General features: G+C 39.2%; 1 protein-coding gene across 13 annotated transcripts in view; it reads right to left on the bottom strand.

Annotated features, from left to right (window-relative positions):
- The window catches only part of FHOD3 (formin homology 2 domain containing 3), a 469,161-nt gene that overhangs the window by 194,419 nt on the left and 260,214 nt on the right, over nt 1-14,528 (bottom strand). The window lies entirely within an intron of this gene.

Below are 14,528 nucleotides of genomic sequence, written 5' to 3'. Positions count from 1 at the left end.
ATGCAACCCTCCTGATTATCATTTTAATCCTTTAGATAAGAGATAAATACGTATTTTATTATTTGTAATTCTTTTGAAAGACTGTTCAGATTCTTTTAAATGTCAGAAAGCATGAAAAAAATAATTTTTCAGACACCAAGCCCCAAATTCTTAGTTAAGGAAAAGACAGTCACTGCATATTATCATTTTTCACCAGAAAGAAAAGATAGGCCATATTACTGCCTTGTAAAAAAAAAAGTATTAACTCTAATTTTTCAGTTCCCTTAATATCAAAATCACTTGGGATTCTAGATAATGAACAAGTAAGTTACATACGTGACATAAATAGGCTTTCTTAGATCACGGTGACCTCCTAAATCCTTTCACCCATCATTAATTGGCAAAGGATTAACATTTGCAGGCAACACTTTTTTTCGTGGTCACAGGACATATCATTTTAGAAAAGTGGAAAATACGGAAGAGTGAAGTGAAAATAATTCAATAATGCCACCATAATTCAAGGATAATCATTCTTAACACACAGATATATTTTCTTTTATTCATTATACGTGCACACATACACATGTTTATATGTAGGTTGTAGGAAAATGGCACTGAATGAAAAGAGTAAAGCATGAAATAGTGAACATACACTAATTCCAAGCATAGAAATATATGTGTGATGTTAGAAAATACTTACTTTCTTAGCCAACAAAAGATCAAATAACAAAAACACACAACTGCTGTGAGAAAAAGGATGCTCTTAAACATGCAAAAACTCAAATTTTCAAAAAACTGAATATATGCTTGGCACAATAAACACTACATTTGTGAAAATAACTGATTAATATTCTACTTATTGGTGCAACACTGGAGATACTCCTGTTAAAATCAGGAAAATTAAAAGATGGTGCCCACTAAGCCCCATGATTATTTAGCCCTATTATAGAATTTCAGGCAAATTTAAAAGACATGAGAATTAATGAGAGGTAGGAAGGTTGGAAATGAATATATAATACTGTCATTCTTTGCAAGAAATATAGACCTGATTAAAAATTCATCTACAGAATTTACAATGAAGAGATCACAATTATGACCACTTTATCATCTTCGTGAGAAAGGTGTATGTAACATACAAAGAAAATAAAAGTTTAAGGTAAAGAAATAATAGATAAACAGCCATATGATAGTATGATAAAGCTTAGATGATTTACTGTATACACAATTCATACAAATTTCTAAGAAAATACTAAATGCCAAGAGAAAAAAGTCAAAAGCATTTTGTAAGACAGACAACAAGCTATTCTACAATAACACACCAATTTGTCCATCATCACTCTAATAAAAAAATTAAAAAGATAATGAGGTAGCGTTTTCTGTTAAATCAGCAGAGGTATTTTTTTAAAAGAAATAATTAAGTATCAAATGCTTAAGAGGTTCAACAAGTAACCTCACACATTACAGGTGGCAAGGCAAACTGATACAAATCCTGTAATAAAGCTACTCAGTGCTGTCATTGCTTTAAAATGATTTCATTTAATGCCCACTGTGTGCCAAGCTCTAAGGGGGCACTTGAAATGTTACTCCCATTTAACAGAGGGGAAAAAAACACAAGGCTCTTGAAAGTGCAGGAACTACTCTACAAACCCCATTGATACCAGGGGGGCCTGGGTGGCTCAGTCAGTTAAATGACCGACTTTGGCTCAGGTCATGATCTCACGGTTTGTGGGTTCGAGCCTCCTGTCAGCTCTGTGTTGATAGCTCAGAGCCTGGAGCCTGCTTCGGATTCTGTGTCTCCCTCTCTCTCTACCCCTCCCCTGCTTGTGCTCTCTCTCTCTACTTCAAAAATAAACAGACATTAAAAAACAAAACAAAACAAACAAACCATTGATACCAAAGGGCAGAGGCCACCTCCAGCCAGGGTAGGCAGGGTAGGTGGGCTCCTTTATGTCAGTACTGAGAGCCTTAAAGTCCTCTCTGAGCTCTTCCCCATCATGGTGATTTCAGGCATCTGTACTAAGAAAAAAACCCTTAAGTTAAAAAAAAAATAATAATAATAAAGCAGTGAAGACAGTCACTGAAGTGTCACCTCTATTAAAACATTAACTAATACCTGGGACACTTGGGCAGCTCAGTCAGTTGAGCATCCCAATTCCTGATTTCAGCTCAGGTCATGATCTCGCCATTATTGAGGTCGAGCCCAGCACTGGCTCTGTGCTGAGCGGGCAGCCTGATTGGTATTCCTCCCCCCCCCAGCTCCCTCCCCCTCTCTGCCCCTCCTCTGTTCTCTCTACATAAACAGTACTAAAGTAAAATGAAATATTAACTAAGACCTAAATATCTATCATAGTTTTAGGACTCAGCTCCAGTAAATAACTGAATAGGTTATGTCCTAACCCATTAAATGCTTCTGATAAAATAATTAAAAAGTAAAAAATTATAAACATGACCTAATTCAACAAAACAGTCAAGTCTTCATGCATAGAAGGGAAGGAAAATACATGAAATATTAAACTTATGATTGGTATATGTTCTTTGGATATGTTTTTTTCCCTTTTGTATTTCCCACTATGGACATCTATTACATCTGTAATAGAAAAGTAAATAAATAGACAAGAACAAAATATGATTGTTTAATAGAAAGTGTCAGGTGTTTTTCTTGGTTTTTAGAATTTATTTCCTAGCCCATCCCTCTCCATATACCTCCCTCCTTCAGAAAGTTACAGCCCACACTTTCAAGGAATAACGCTGACAATTCAGCACATTCTACCCCCATTTTTTCCCTTTCCCCCTTTCTTTCCTCCTCTCCCACCCAAAACAAACTGGCAAATCTCCAGGGAAGGGAAGCGTGTGCCACTGTCCTCTTCCTATTCTACTTCACTGTTGAAGCAAATTCTCCGGCAGATTTTAATACTTTCTTCTAAATTGGCCTAAAGGCACGGGGGAAGCAATCTACCCTCTACCCTTTGGAGAGATGCACCCCTAAAGAGGACCCTGCCTCTAAGGCTGAAAAGCTAGGAATGAAGATTTTCACCCTAACAGCTCAGGGCCACCCACAATGCAGGAAGCCCAAAGGCCAAGGCCTTACTACAAAAGAAGATAGCAAAATGAGATTTAAAAGCCAACTTGAATTTCTGTAAGTTTTCTGTCAGCGGCTTCCCTCCAAGATTCTATTCTTATTGACAAATCACATGGAGGCAACTCACCAGAAAGTTCACGTCTAAGGGAATTCAAGTTTCTGATCACACCAATTTATCACATTTTGATCCTCAGAAGCTTTCCCACTAGATCTTTTGTATCCCAGCCCTAATGCGGAAGCACTGCTTGCTGTAAAATCCACTGCAGACACAAGAGGGCGCTAAATGGATTGAAGTGGGTTAACGCTGCTCTGATTCAACCACAAAAACCCACCAACCTAAATGTGGGCGGATGAATAGAACTCACACAGAAAGAAAAAGTAGATGGCCTGGGTTGCGGGAGTCATGAAAATCAGTGATTTGCATTTTCAAAAAGAATGAGGAAGATGAGGATGTCAGAACGGAGGAGTGGGTAACAGCCCAGGTCTGAAAACAGAGTGCTCAGGGCACTTGCTGTTCTGCTGCTGTGGAATTTACTCTGGTCATACTTATGAATATTTGTGCTTCAGTTTCCTCATCTCAAAAGTGAGATAGTAAATATTATAGTATCTATTTTGCAGGGGTGTTGTAGGGATTGAGTTAGAACAATGCCTGACTCAGAGTAAATGTTCAATAAATGTTAGTCCTCTAAATTACCTCACTGAAGTCCCTTATCCACTGAACAGAAGCACACATTGAAAGAATCTCAAAGACATGAAGTAGGAGAGTAGACCTTCTGCCTAATGCTAAGTCATAAAAATTTCCTCCAGTTTTCTCTAAAAATTTTATAGTTTGGGGGTGCCTGGGAGGATCGGTTGGTTGAGCGTCTGACTCTTGATTTTGGCTCAGGTCATGATCCCAGGGTCGTGGGATCAAGCCCCACATGCTGAGCATGGAGAGTAAGAAATGGACAGACGACATGAATAGACACTTTTCTAAAGAAGACATCCAGATGGCCAAGAGGCACATGAAAAGATGCTTAATGTCACTTCTCATCAGGGAAATACAGATCAAAACCACACTGAGATACCACCTCACGCCAGTCAGAGTGGCTAAAATGAACAAATCAGGAGACTATAGATGCTGGAGAGGATGTGGACAAACGGGAACCCTCTTGCACTGTTGGTGGGAATGCAAACTGGTGCAGCCACTCTGGAAAACTGTGGAGGTCCCTCAAAAAATTAAAAACAGATCTACCCTATGACCCGCAATAGCACTGCTAGAAATTTACCCAAGGGATATAGGAGTGCTGATGCACAAGGGAACATGTACCCCAATGTTTATAGCAATGCTTTCAACAATAGCCAAATTATGGAAAGAGCCTAAATGTCCATCAACTGGTGAATGGATAAAGAAGATGTGGTTTATATATACGATGGAATACTACTTGGCAATGAGAAAGAATCTGGCCATTTGCAGCAACATGGATGGAACTGGAGGGTATTATGCCAAGTGAAATAAGTCAGGCAGAGAAAGACAGATACGATACGTTTTCACGCATATGTGGATCCTGAGAAACTTAACAGAAGACCATGGGGGAGGGGAAGGGGAAAAAAAAAAGAGAGAGGGAGAGAGGCAAACCATAAGGACTCTTAAATACTGAGAACAAACTGAGGGTTGATGAGGGGTGGGGGAGAGGGGAAAGTGGGTGATGGGCATTGAGGAGAGCACCTGTTAGGATGAGCACTGGGTGTTGTATGGAAACCAATTTGACAATAAATTATATTTAATATAAAAAAAAGATTCTCTCCCCCTGCCCCTCCCCTGCTTATGCTTTCTCAAAATAAATAAAAAAAATAAAGAGATGTCTACTATATGACTAAGTCATTATAATACACTTACATACACCTATACATATACACAATCCTTCTCAAAATAAATTTATAAAAAAATGTTTTTAAAAATTGTAGTTTTAGTTATTTAGATATAAATCTGTTTTGACATAATCTTTGTGTAAATTGTGAGGTTTAGATTAAGATTCACTTTTTTCCCATACACATTTCCACTGAATCCAGCACCATGTTTTGAAGAGACTATTCTGTTTTTATTTAACTGCTTTCACAAATTTGCAAAAAAAAGGAAAAAAAAGTCAATTGGCTATGTTTGTGTGTCTCTATTTCTGGACTCTCTCTCTTCCATTCATCTATCCCTTTGCCAATACCACACTATCTTGATGACCATAGCTTTAGAGTAATTCTTATTATCAGGTAATAGGATTCCTACAATTTCACTCCTTTTCAAAATTCTTTTGGCTATTCCTGTCCTTCGGCCTTTTCATATAAATGTTAGAAACAGCTTGTCTAAATCTACATAAAATCTTTCTGGAAGTATTAGGAGAAATGCATTATAAACTTTAAGAACAGACATCCTTACTATGCTGACTTTTCTAATCCATGAACAATTTGTTTATTAATTTAAATCATCTGATTGCTTTCATCAGTGATATGTAGTTTATAACTACAGATTCTGTATATGACTTTTTGCTAAAGTTTAAGGTTTTCACATTTTTTGGAGCTACTGGAAATTATATTAAAAAAAATTTCCATTCTCAACTCTTTATTACTCTCATATAGAAATAAAATTGATTTTTGTGTGTTGACCTCATATCCTGTAACTTTGCTAAATGTATTAATTCTAAGAGTTTTTAGGTTTTGTTCTTGTAGATTCCTTCAGACTTTCTACTTAGACAGTAATGCTGTCTGTGACCAAAAACAATTTAATTTCTTCCTTCCCAATGTATATCTTCTTCCTTCCTCCCCAGCCCCCATCTTGCCTAACTGTACTGTACAATGTTGAACAGGAGTGATAAAAGTAGACACCCTTGCCTTGTTCTCAATAATTTGAGGAAGGCATTTAGTCTTTCACAATCATGACATCAGCTGTAGTTTTTTTTTTTTTACATTGTCCTTTATCAAGGCAAAAAAGCTCCCTCTAATTTCTAGTTCGCTCATTTTTTTTTAATAAGTAAATGCTGATTTTTGTCAAATGCTTTTTCTATTTCAACTAATATCATGTGGATTTTCTGCACATAATTAATGTCGTGGGTTACACAGAGTGAACTTCAAATATTGAACCATCCTTGCATTCCCTCTTGGCCATAGTGCATTATTCTTTTTATATATTGCTGCATTTACTAATATTTGCAGAAGATTTTTGCTTCTTGGCTCATGAGAGATACTGGTTTATAGTATCCTATCTTTATCTCTTTTCCTATCATGGTAATTCTGGTTTTATAAAATGAACCATTGGTGAAGCATCCTCTCCTCTTCTACTTTCTGGAAGAGACTGTATGATATTGGTTTTATTTTGTCTTTAAATGTTTACATTAACCAGGAAACTACCTGGGTCTGGAGATTCCTTTTTAAGATTAGTAACTGCAAATTAAGTTTCTTTAGTAGACATTGTTAGTAACAGTTAAAAATAGGGCTAACTGGGTTACCCATTTTACCTTGGGTGAGTTTTAATAGTGTGTGGTTTTTAAGGAATTAGGCCATTTCATCTAAGGTATCAATTTTAGGTGCTTAGAACAGTTCATAATTCTCTTATTACTCATTTAATGTCTGTGGGGTCTATCATAATATACTGTCTTCGTTCCAGATGTTGGCAAATTGTGTCTTTTTTTTCCCATCATCATTGTCATTTTTTTCAAAAAAATCTATTTTTATTTTTGCTTCACTGTTTTGTTTCCAATTTTGCTAATTTCTACTCTTTATTATTTCCTTCCTTCTACTTGCTCCAGTTTCTTTTTTTCCATTCTGTTTTCTTTTTCTTCCTCCTCCTCTTCTTTTTTAAGTTTACTTATTTATTTTGAAAGACAGAGAATGCCAGAGACAGAGAGAGAATCCCAAAAAAGAATCTGAGAGTGAAGAGCCAGACGTGGAGCTCAAACTTATGAACCATGAGATCATGACCTGAGTGAAATCAAGAGTTGAATCTTAACAAACTGAACCACCCAGGCGTCCCTTTATTCTGGTTTCTTAAGGTGAATGTTTGCATTATTTTTTCTAAGATAAGCATTTAATGCTAAATAGTTCCCTCCATGCATTATTTTAATCACATTTCACAATTTCTGCTATTTTGTTTTCAATTTGTTCAAAATATTTTCCAATTTCCATCAAGAAGTTCTAACATCGAAATTATTTAGAAGTATGTTAATTTCTAAGCATAGAGAAATACACCTGTTATCTCTGTTATTAAAAAGTTCAATTCCATCATGGTCCGAAAACCTATCATATGGTTTTGTTTCTTTTAAAGTTGTTACGATCTGCCTTATGGCCCAGGATGTGGTCCATCTTGGTGAATGTTTTACCCACATTTGAAGAATGAGGGTACTCCACTGTAGTTGGGTGGAGTGCTCTGAGATTCTCAATTGGAGTCAGTTGGCTGGGGGTGCTATATAGTTCCTCTATAGCTTTGCTGACTTTTAGCTGACCAGCTCTACTGATTACCGGAGAGGAATGCTGAACTCTCCAACTATAACTGATGATTTTCCATTTCTTATTTCAGTTAAGCTTCTGCTTTATCTATTTTGAAGCTCTACAGTTTTTTTTTTCATTTCTGGGTGAACTGACGCTTTCATCATTATAATGTCCTTCTTTACTCCTTGCTGTTTTATTATTACTATGATGATGATGATGATTCTGGAGTCCACTTTCTCTGATGTTAACATGGACTTCTTTTAATTAACATTTGCATGGTATTTATTTCTGTTACCCTTTGCTTTTAAACTACCTATAACATTTTAATTAAAGTAGGTTTCTTTCAATTTTTTTTATTGTTTATTTTTTGAGAGAGACAGAGCTCAAGTAGGGGAGAGGCAGAAAGAGAGAGGGAGACACAGAATCTGAAGCAGGCTCCGGGATCCAAGCTGTCAGCACAGAGCCTGACGTGGGGCTCAAACCCACAAGCCGTGAAATCGTGACCTGAGCCGAAGTCAGAGGCTTAACCAACTGATCCACCCAGGCACGCCCTAAAGTGGGTTTCTTGTAGGCAACATTTCATTGGATCCTGTGTTTTCATTTTGATTATCTCTGCCTTTTAAGTGCTATGAGTAAGCCAGTTATATGTAATTATTGGTGCATCTGAAGTCAGGTTTATCATTTCTGTTACTGAGCCCATCTAGTGAGCTTTTTATTTTGGCTATTTTCATTTCTATACTTTCCATTTGGTTCTTCTTTATATCTTCTATATCTTTCTTTACTTAGACTTTCTATCTTTCCATTTGCTTCAATAGCATTGCCCTTTCCTTCTGATGCATTTTTAGACTGGCTGCTTTAAGAGTATTTAAAAAGTCTAGTATCTATGTTGCCTTGGCACTGGGGTGTGTTGATTTATCTCTTCCCATGCAAGTTGAGATTTTCCTATTTTATTGTATGCCAAAATAACTTTGGCTTATTTCCTGGACACTTTGAAAATTTTAAGACTCTGAATTTTGTTTAAATATTCCAGAAAATGTTGACATTTTTGTCTAAGTAGGCAATTAACCTGGTTCAACTCAAGCCACAAGTTCTGACCTGTCTTTCATGGGCTGTGGTTCTAGCGCCAGTTCAGTTTTCAAAATTCTCACTGTGCCCTTTGGATTGTCCCACCCAGTGACTGGTTTGAGACTTGGGCATGACCTGCCTTGTTGCTTCATTCCCACATTCTGCGGTATGCTGTTTAGGGCCAGATTCATGCATGTACAGTTTGTGTGAACACAGGGCTTCATGAAAAAAATCTTCAGGTAACTTTCCTGAGCTCCTCCTACATAACTCCTTGATACTTTTAGGTTCCCTGGGGTTCCCCCTCTTAGTCCTTCAGCCAGAAAGCTGGGCCATTATATACCCTGATCTGCCACTTATTTTCTGTGACTGTGTCCATATCTGGAGTCAAGCTGTGGGAGAACCACGGGAAAGAAACAACATGTGTGCCTCCGAACCCTCTCGTGACCACGGTTCTCCCTCCCAGAGAAAGTTTACGCCTTCCCTCCCTCTGAGTTTTGGGTGCTGCAGGCCCCAATTGCACACAATTACCATGGCTATTCTCACTATGGCATCACCTAGGGGCTAGGGTGCAAGATAACACAGGAAAGGATAAGAAACGTGGGTAGCTTTTTTACTCTGAGTGTCTGGAATCCTTTTTCCTCCTACTCAAGCCAAAAGCAGAAGGCTGCTTCTGGAACGCTCTCTGTCCATACCAATGCCCATTTCTGGGTTTCAGGCTGATTTGAGTCCAGACCAGAGAACACAAGAAAAATGTTAGAAGTACCATCATTTCAATGCTATTTCAAAATCTAGACTTTTTCCTCCTCTGCCATTTACTCTTCAGGGTCCTCACGTAGTTGCCCTATGTTTTGCCCTAACTTACACTTGTATTTAATGGGAGACATGGGATCGCGTTTGCTTATTCCATCTCACCCAGAATCCAGTCTTCTCCCTGTTCTGCTTTTAGAACAAGAACCCCAGGGATGCTTGGGTGGCTCAGTCTATTAAGCATCCGACTTCAGCTCAGGTTATGGTCTCACTGTCTGTGGGTTCGAGCCCACGTAGGGCTCTGTGCTGACAGCTCAGAGCAGCCTGCTTCAGATTCTGTGTCTCCCTGTCTCTACCCCTTCCCCACTCACACTCTGTCTCTCTCAGAAATAAACATTAAAAAAAATTAAGAGTAAGAACTCCAGCAGCGACATGGAAGGTGACTTGGAGAGAGCAAGTCCTATGGGGTCTTGGCCTCTGGAATCTAACCCCATGGTTTTCAATACCTTCTCTCTTCTTCCTTTCTCTTTTCCCCTCCCTCCCTCATTTTTACTTTCCTTCCTTCCTTATGTTCATTCTTTTTTTTTTTTTTTTTCTAAGTTGGAGGTCTTTTACTCCAAGAAGCCCTTACAAGGAATCCTTGTCAACAGGTAATTCCCAGACACTTTACTAGATTTTGACTACTTCCCGCACATTAACACTAGCCCCCCACCCCCACCCCTGCAGTGGATCCCAAAGGGCCCTGTTAACAGCACACAGCACCCAATCACCCAGTCTAGATACTGGAAGCTCTGGGTGAACCTGCATCTTCAAAGACCCTTACTGGGTTATGGAGCCAACCTAGTGAACCTATACTGCTTCTTTCAGGAAACAAAACACAATAGAAAATAGAATAAATTTCATTTATTCAGATAAGGACTATCTTTATTCTATTGTAAATCTGATTTTTTTTCCTGGAGGCGTCCAGCCCCAAGAGTTTAGAATCTACTCTTCCAGATTCCTTCCCTTCCTTTATCCTCCACCTCTAAAGAGTCACCTAATTCCCTCATTTCTTCTGTGAAACAGGCTTCAAATTCATCTTGTCTTCCCTTCATCCCTGCCTCAGGTCTGGCTTCCATGATCTTTCCCAAATTGCACCAAATGCTGACCCCAGCTGGTGTCCCTACCTTGACTCTCACTCTTTAGGCTAATCCACGGTAGATATTGTTACCATTCCGTTTTCCAAAGCATCAAACACATCAGCTAAAAGCTGGAAAACCTTCTGGCTCCCTCCTGCCTTAAGAGGGGGACTGGAACCCTCACCTCCCTAATCAACCTACCTGCCTTTCAGCTTCTTGCCCAGACCACCTGGGCTTCTGGGACTCTGAACCTTCCGCCATTATCTAAGGGCTTCAACGCTGAACCTATCAACCTTGAATTAGTTACCCGCACCTCACATTTAAGAGAAGTCATTACATATAAAATATACATTCATTCTACAAACCAGAGTTAGATGTAACTTTTCTTGAAGAAATTCTTACACATCAGAGAGGTACAAGAAAACAATCCCTAATTGGTTATTTGCCTTCTTATACGTGTCCTTCCTTTTGGCCCAAGTGCCAAAAAATGCCATGGAAGAAGCTGAAAGGTGATTCCTCCCCGGCAGAGTCATCCTGACTTTTTCAACAAAGCACTCCAACGTTACTGCCCTGTGTAATCTTTTAATAAACCCTTCAACCGTTCTTTCTTCTTATTCAATATTATAGTGAAATTTAAGGTCACACATATTCTAGAAACAGGTACAGAGATTCAAGAGCTGTATTTATCTGCTTAAGGGAGTTGGTTAAATTTAGGCCTAAGTATTTTTAATGCAGTGTTGCTGTTGTAGTTGTTTAAAGTGCTGTTGTATCTATACAACACAAAGTGCTGTGTGATATACCTATATCACATAATTTACTATAAAACAGCCCTTTTATGTACTAGACAAGGCTTCAGTTTGTAAACTAACGTATCTACTTGCATAGTTGACCCTACAGTTCCATCATGAAACCAAAGATTCCTCCCACTGAAGTTTGACTATTTCAATTTACCATTCTACATCACCTTCCCACGATTTTTTCTTTTTTTTTTGCATGTTTGGGGAGCTTTTCACTTTGATTTGTAATTTCAAAATTACAAAAAGTTATAGGAATAGCACAAGCAACCCTTGTTTACTCACATACATTTTGCCCAAATTTATTAACTGTTCACGTTGGGTACTGTGTACTTTATCTTTGTATCAGCTTAAATTTTTTTAAATAAAAAAATGGGTATATTTAAGGTGCATAGCATGATGATTTGATACACACACACACACACAAGGAAATGATTACCATAGTCAAGCTAATTAACCTACCTCTTCACATAGTTAACATTCGTGTATGTGTGTTGAGATCACTGGAAATCTGCTCTCCCAGAATATTTCAGGAATTCAACATAGTATTAACTACAGTCATCAGGCTTCTACATTACATCTCTAGACTTACTTATTGCACTTACCCATTCTTGATTTTCTTTTCACAAAAGCAGGAGGAAGGAAAGCCTATCCTCAGCCATTTCCTAAGATCAGATATTTTACCATTTAAAAAAGTGACTGCAAATTACTATTATTTATTTAACCCAAAGCACAGAAAACCAAACTGACTCTATGAAAAATTAAAGAAAAATTGCCTCACAACAAGGGGCAACTGTCTGCGACCAACAATTATTAGTGGTCACAAAGGTATTTTCGGGGGGGGGGGGGAGGGTGACCTGTGACTTGCCCATTGGGAGTGAAGATAGATGTTGTCGTGTTCTTGGATACAATTCGTTCTTCCCGGAGGCAGATGTAAGCCCAAGACTGACACTGCTTTCTTCAAGCAGAACACAGTGGGTGCTCTGACAGTCTGCAGTGAGTTCTTAAATCAAAGTTATCTCCAGAGAGGGAAAAACCACTACCACTAAAACCTTATCTTTTGAAAAGAGCTAATTCATCTGAGACACAAGACTTCAACTTATTTTAATCAGACCATTAGAACTCACTCTTCTTAATTCTGAAATGGATTTGCAGATCCCCAATTTCCATTATTCACCAAAGTCCCCAGTAAATAGTGAAAAGAGGTTAATAATGTGGACATTCTTGGAACTAAGTGGAGACCGTGGAGTCTGAGTTACTACCGTCGGCCCTAAATAGCAAGCCCGGGCCCAGTTTTCCCCAAGGGCAACTGTCAAAGAAATACTCTTTCGACACTGATTACTGCATGAAAATTAAGGAGAATAAGCTGCCAATTCTAGACTGGAGGCAAGAATTTAATCAGCACAAAGAGCTCCAACAAGGTGTCAGAGTTTCAAGTCCCCTGCTGACATTTAGTAGTATTTGCAATGCAAATTTTCCAAAGCATTCTTGGAAAAATTACTAACCTCTCTTCACCCGTGAATGCCCCAAAGGTCCCCAAGATAAATTCTAAAATAAATCAGGACTAAGGGCCTCATTTGACACTTGTAAGTTTAACGACTAAGTCTCAGATAAGGGAGGGCCTTTCACCCAGGCTCCCTAAAACAGGATCATTGATGTGGTTCTTTCTTGACAGACCTTCCCATCAGGTCATTACGCAGACAAGCCCTGTCCACATCCCCCTTTCCCATCTAAGACCACTCACACAGGACCAAATTGTTTCTGGCCGATTCCTTCACCTTCCAAACCCCAGCTTCTCATGCTGCACATTTAAAAGTAGCCCTTCCCCAGCCATCGCTAAAGAAACAGCCTCGTTATAGCCAGGGCTGTTATGGCCTCGATCACCCCTCTGCTCCCTAACTTCTCTCAATCTCTGCCATTGTACATCCCCCCATTTTTTTTTTTAGATAAGGAGAAACCAAAGAAATGAAAAATTTAACACATTAGCATCTTTCGAGCTTCTAAAAATTTTTAACACACCACTAATTTTTCTATGAAGAGTCACTCTAATGATGTGCTCCATGACGATCTCCCAGAACTCATAGGCAGTGACATAACAGCACATGCACACACCCTTCCTAAGGCGTCACAGTGCCAGAGATGAAATAAACCACAAACTCCACAGACCCAGCAATGACTCCAACTTCCTGCTCATCTGAGGTGTTCCATCTAATTCTGCTTTTCCCACAGGGTCCCAGGGTGGCACCAGGAGTCTGTGGCAAGGCACTTGAGTGCCTCGGGGGAAGGAGCTCCTCCCCTGGGCTAGAGAAGGGACACACAGGAAGCAAACACAAGAGTACCACCCTCCGAGTGACTTACCTGTACACTGGGGTGACAGAGGCAATAGGCATGAGGCTTGTGAGACCACTGAGACCCAAGCAGTGGGTGGGATGAAGTGGGATGGAGCTCATAAACACCCCAATTTAGAAACGGGTGGGGTTGGTAAAGCCTAATTAGAGAAGACTTCACAGAAGAGGGCAACATACCTCTTACACCTTATACATAAGGTATAAGCCATACCTTAAACACTGGGGCACACTTACCTGCAAGGAAACAGAAAGCTTCTAGGACATGAGAAGAGAGAACTTACGTCAATGCTTCCCCTGATTTCTGCTTTCAGGACAGTGTAGCATCAAGGAAAACTTTTAGAATTTTCCATGTTGCCTCTGCCAATTGTGCCCAGGCTCCTAAGCCTCAATTCACACATTTCTAAAATGGAAGGAAAGTCCCACCTGGATCCCATGTCGTAAGGATGAAACAAGGTTATGTATTAGCCCAACATATGGCTGATGGTCCAGGAGTTCTCACCGATGCTGTTGTTTAACTACATCTCTCGACTTCAGCTCTGTCATCTGGGAGATGGAAGGGTTTGACCTAAAGACCTCCAAAGCCCTCCATTTCCAAAATCCTACATTTTCATGACATTATAGCCCCTTGTGGGGATATGAAGTGTCTGGCACCAGGGGGAGCACTCCTAATGGGTGTTTATATATGCAGTCCCAGGCACCCGAGATCTGACTCCAAAAAAATCAGAAATAAATGTTTGGGCATCAGTTAAAGCAACCAGAGTATATTCCGGTACACTAATTTTGTACTTCTATTTAGAATTTCAACACCTTTAAAATTTTAACTCCCTAAAAAAAAGACTCAACTTATGAAACTTTCCAACTTACTAAAATTCTACCAACTACTGGTGAATCTGCATTAAAAGGGGACTTGCTACTGGCCTCCTGCATGGTGCTGGCCTTCTCC

The sequence above is a fragment of the Panthera pardus genome, unplaced genomic scaffold, assembly GCF_024362965.1.
Source record: "Panthera pardus isolate Hobbes unplaced genomic scaffold, ASM2436296v1 HiC_scaffold_15, whole genome shotgun sequence".
NCBI classification, from domain to species: domain Eukaryota; kingdom Metazoa; phylum Chordata; class Mammalia; order Carnivora; family Felidae; genus Panthera; species Panthera pardus.
The sequence above is the reverse complement of the archived record's forward strand: the minus strand, read 5'-3'. Positions and strand labels throughout refer to the sequence as shown.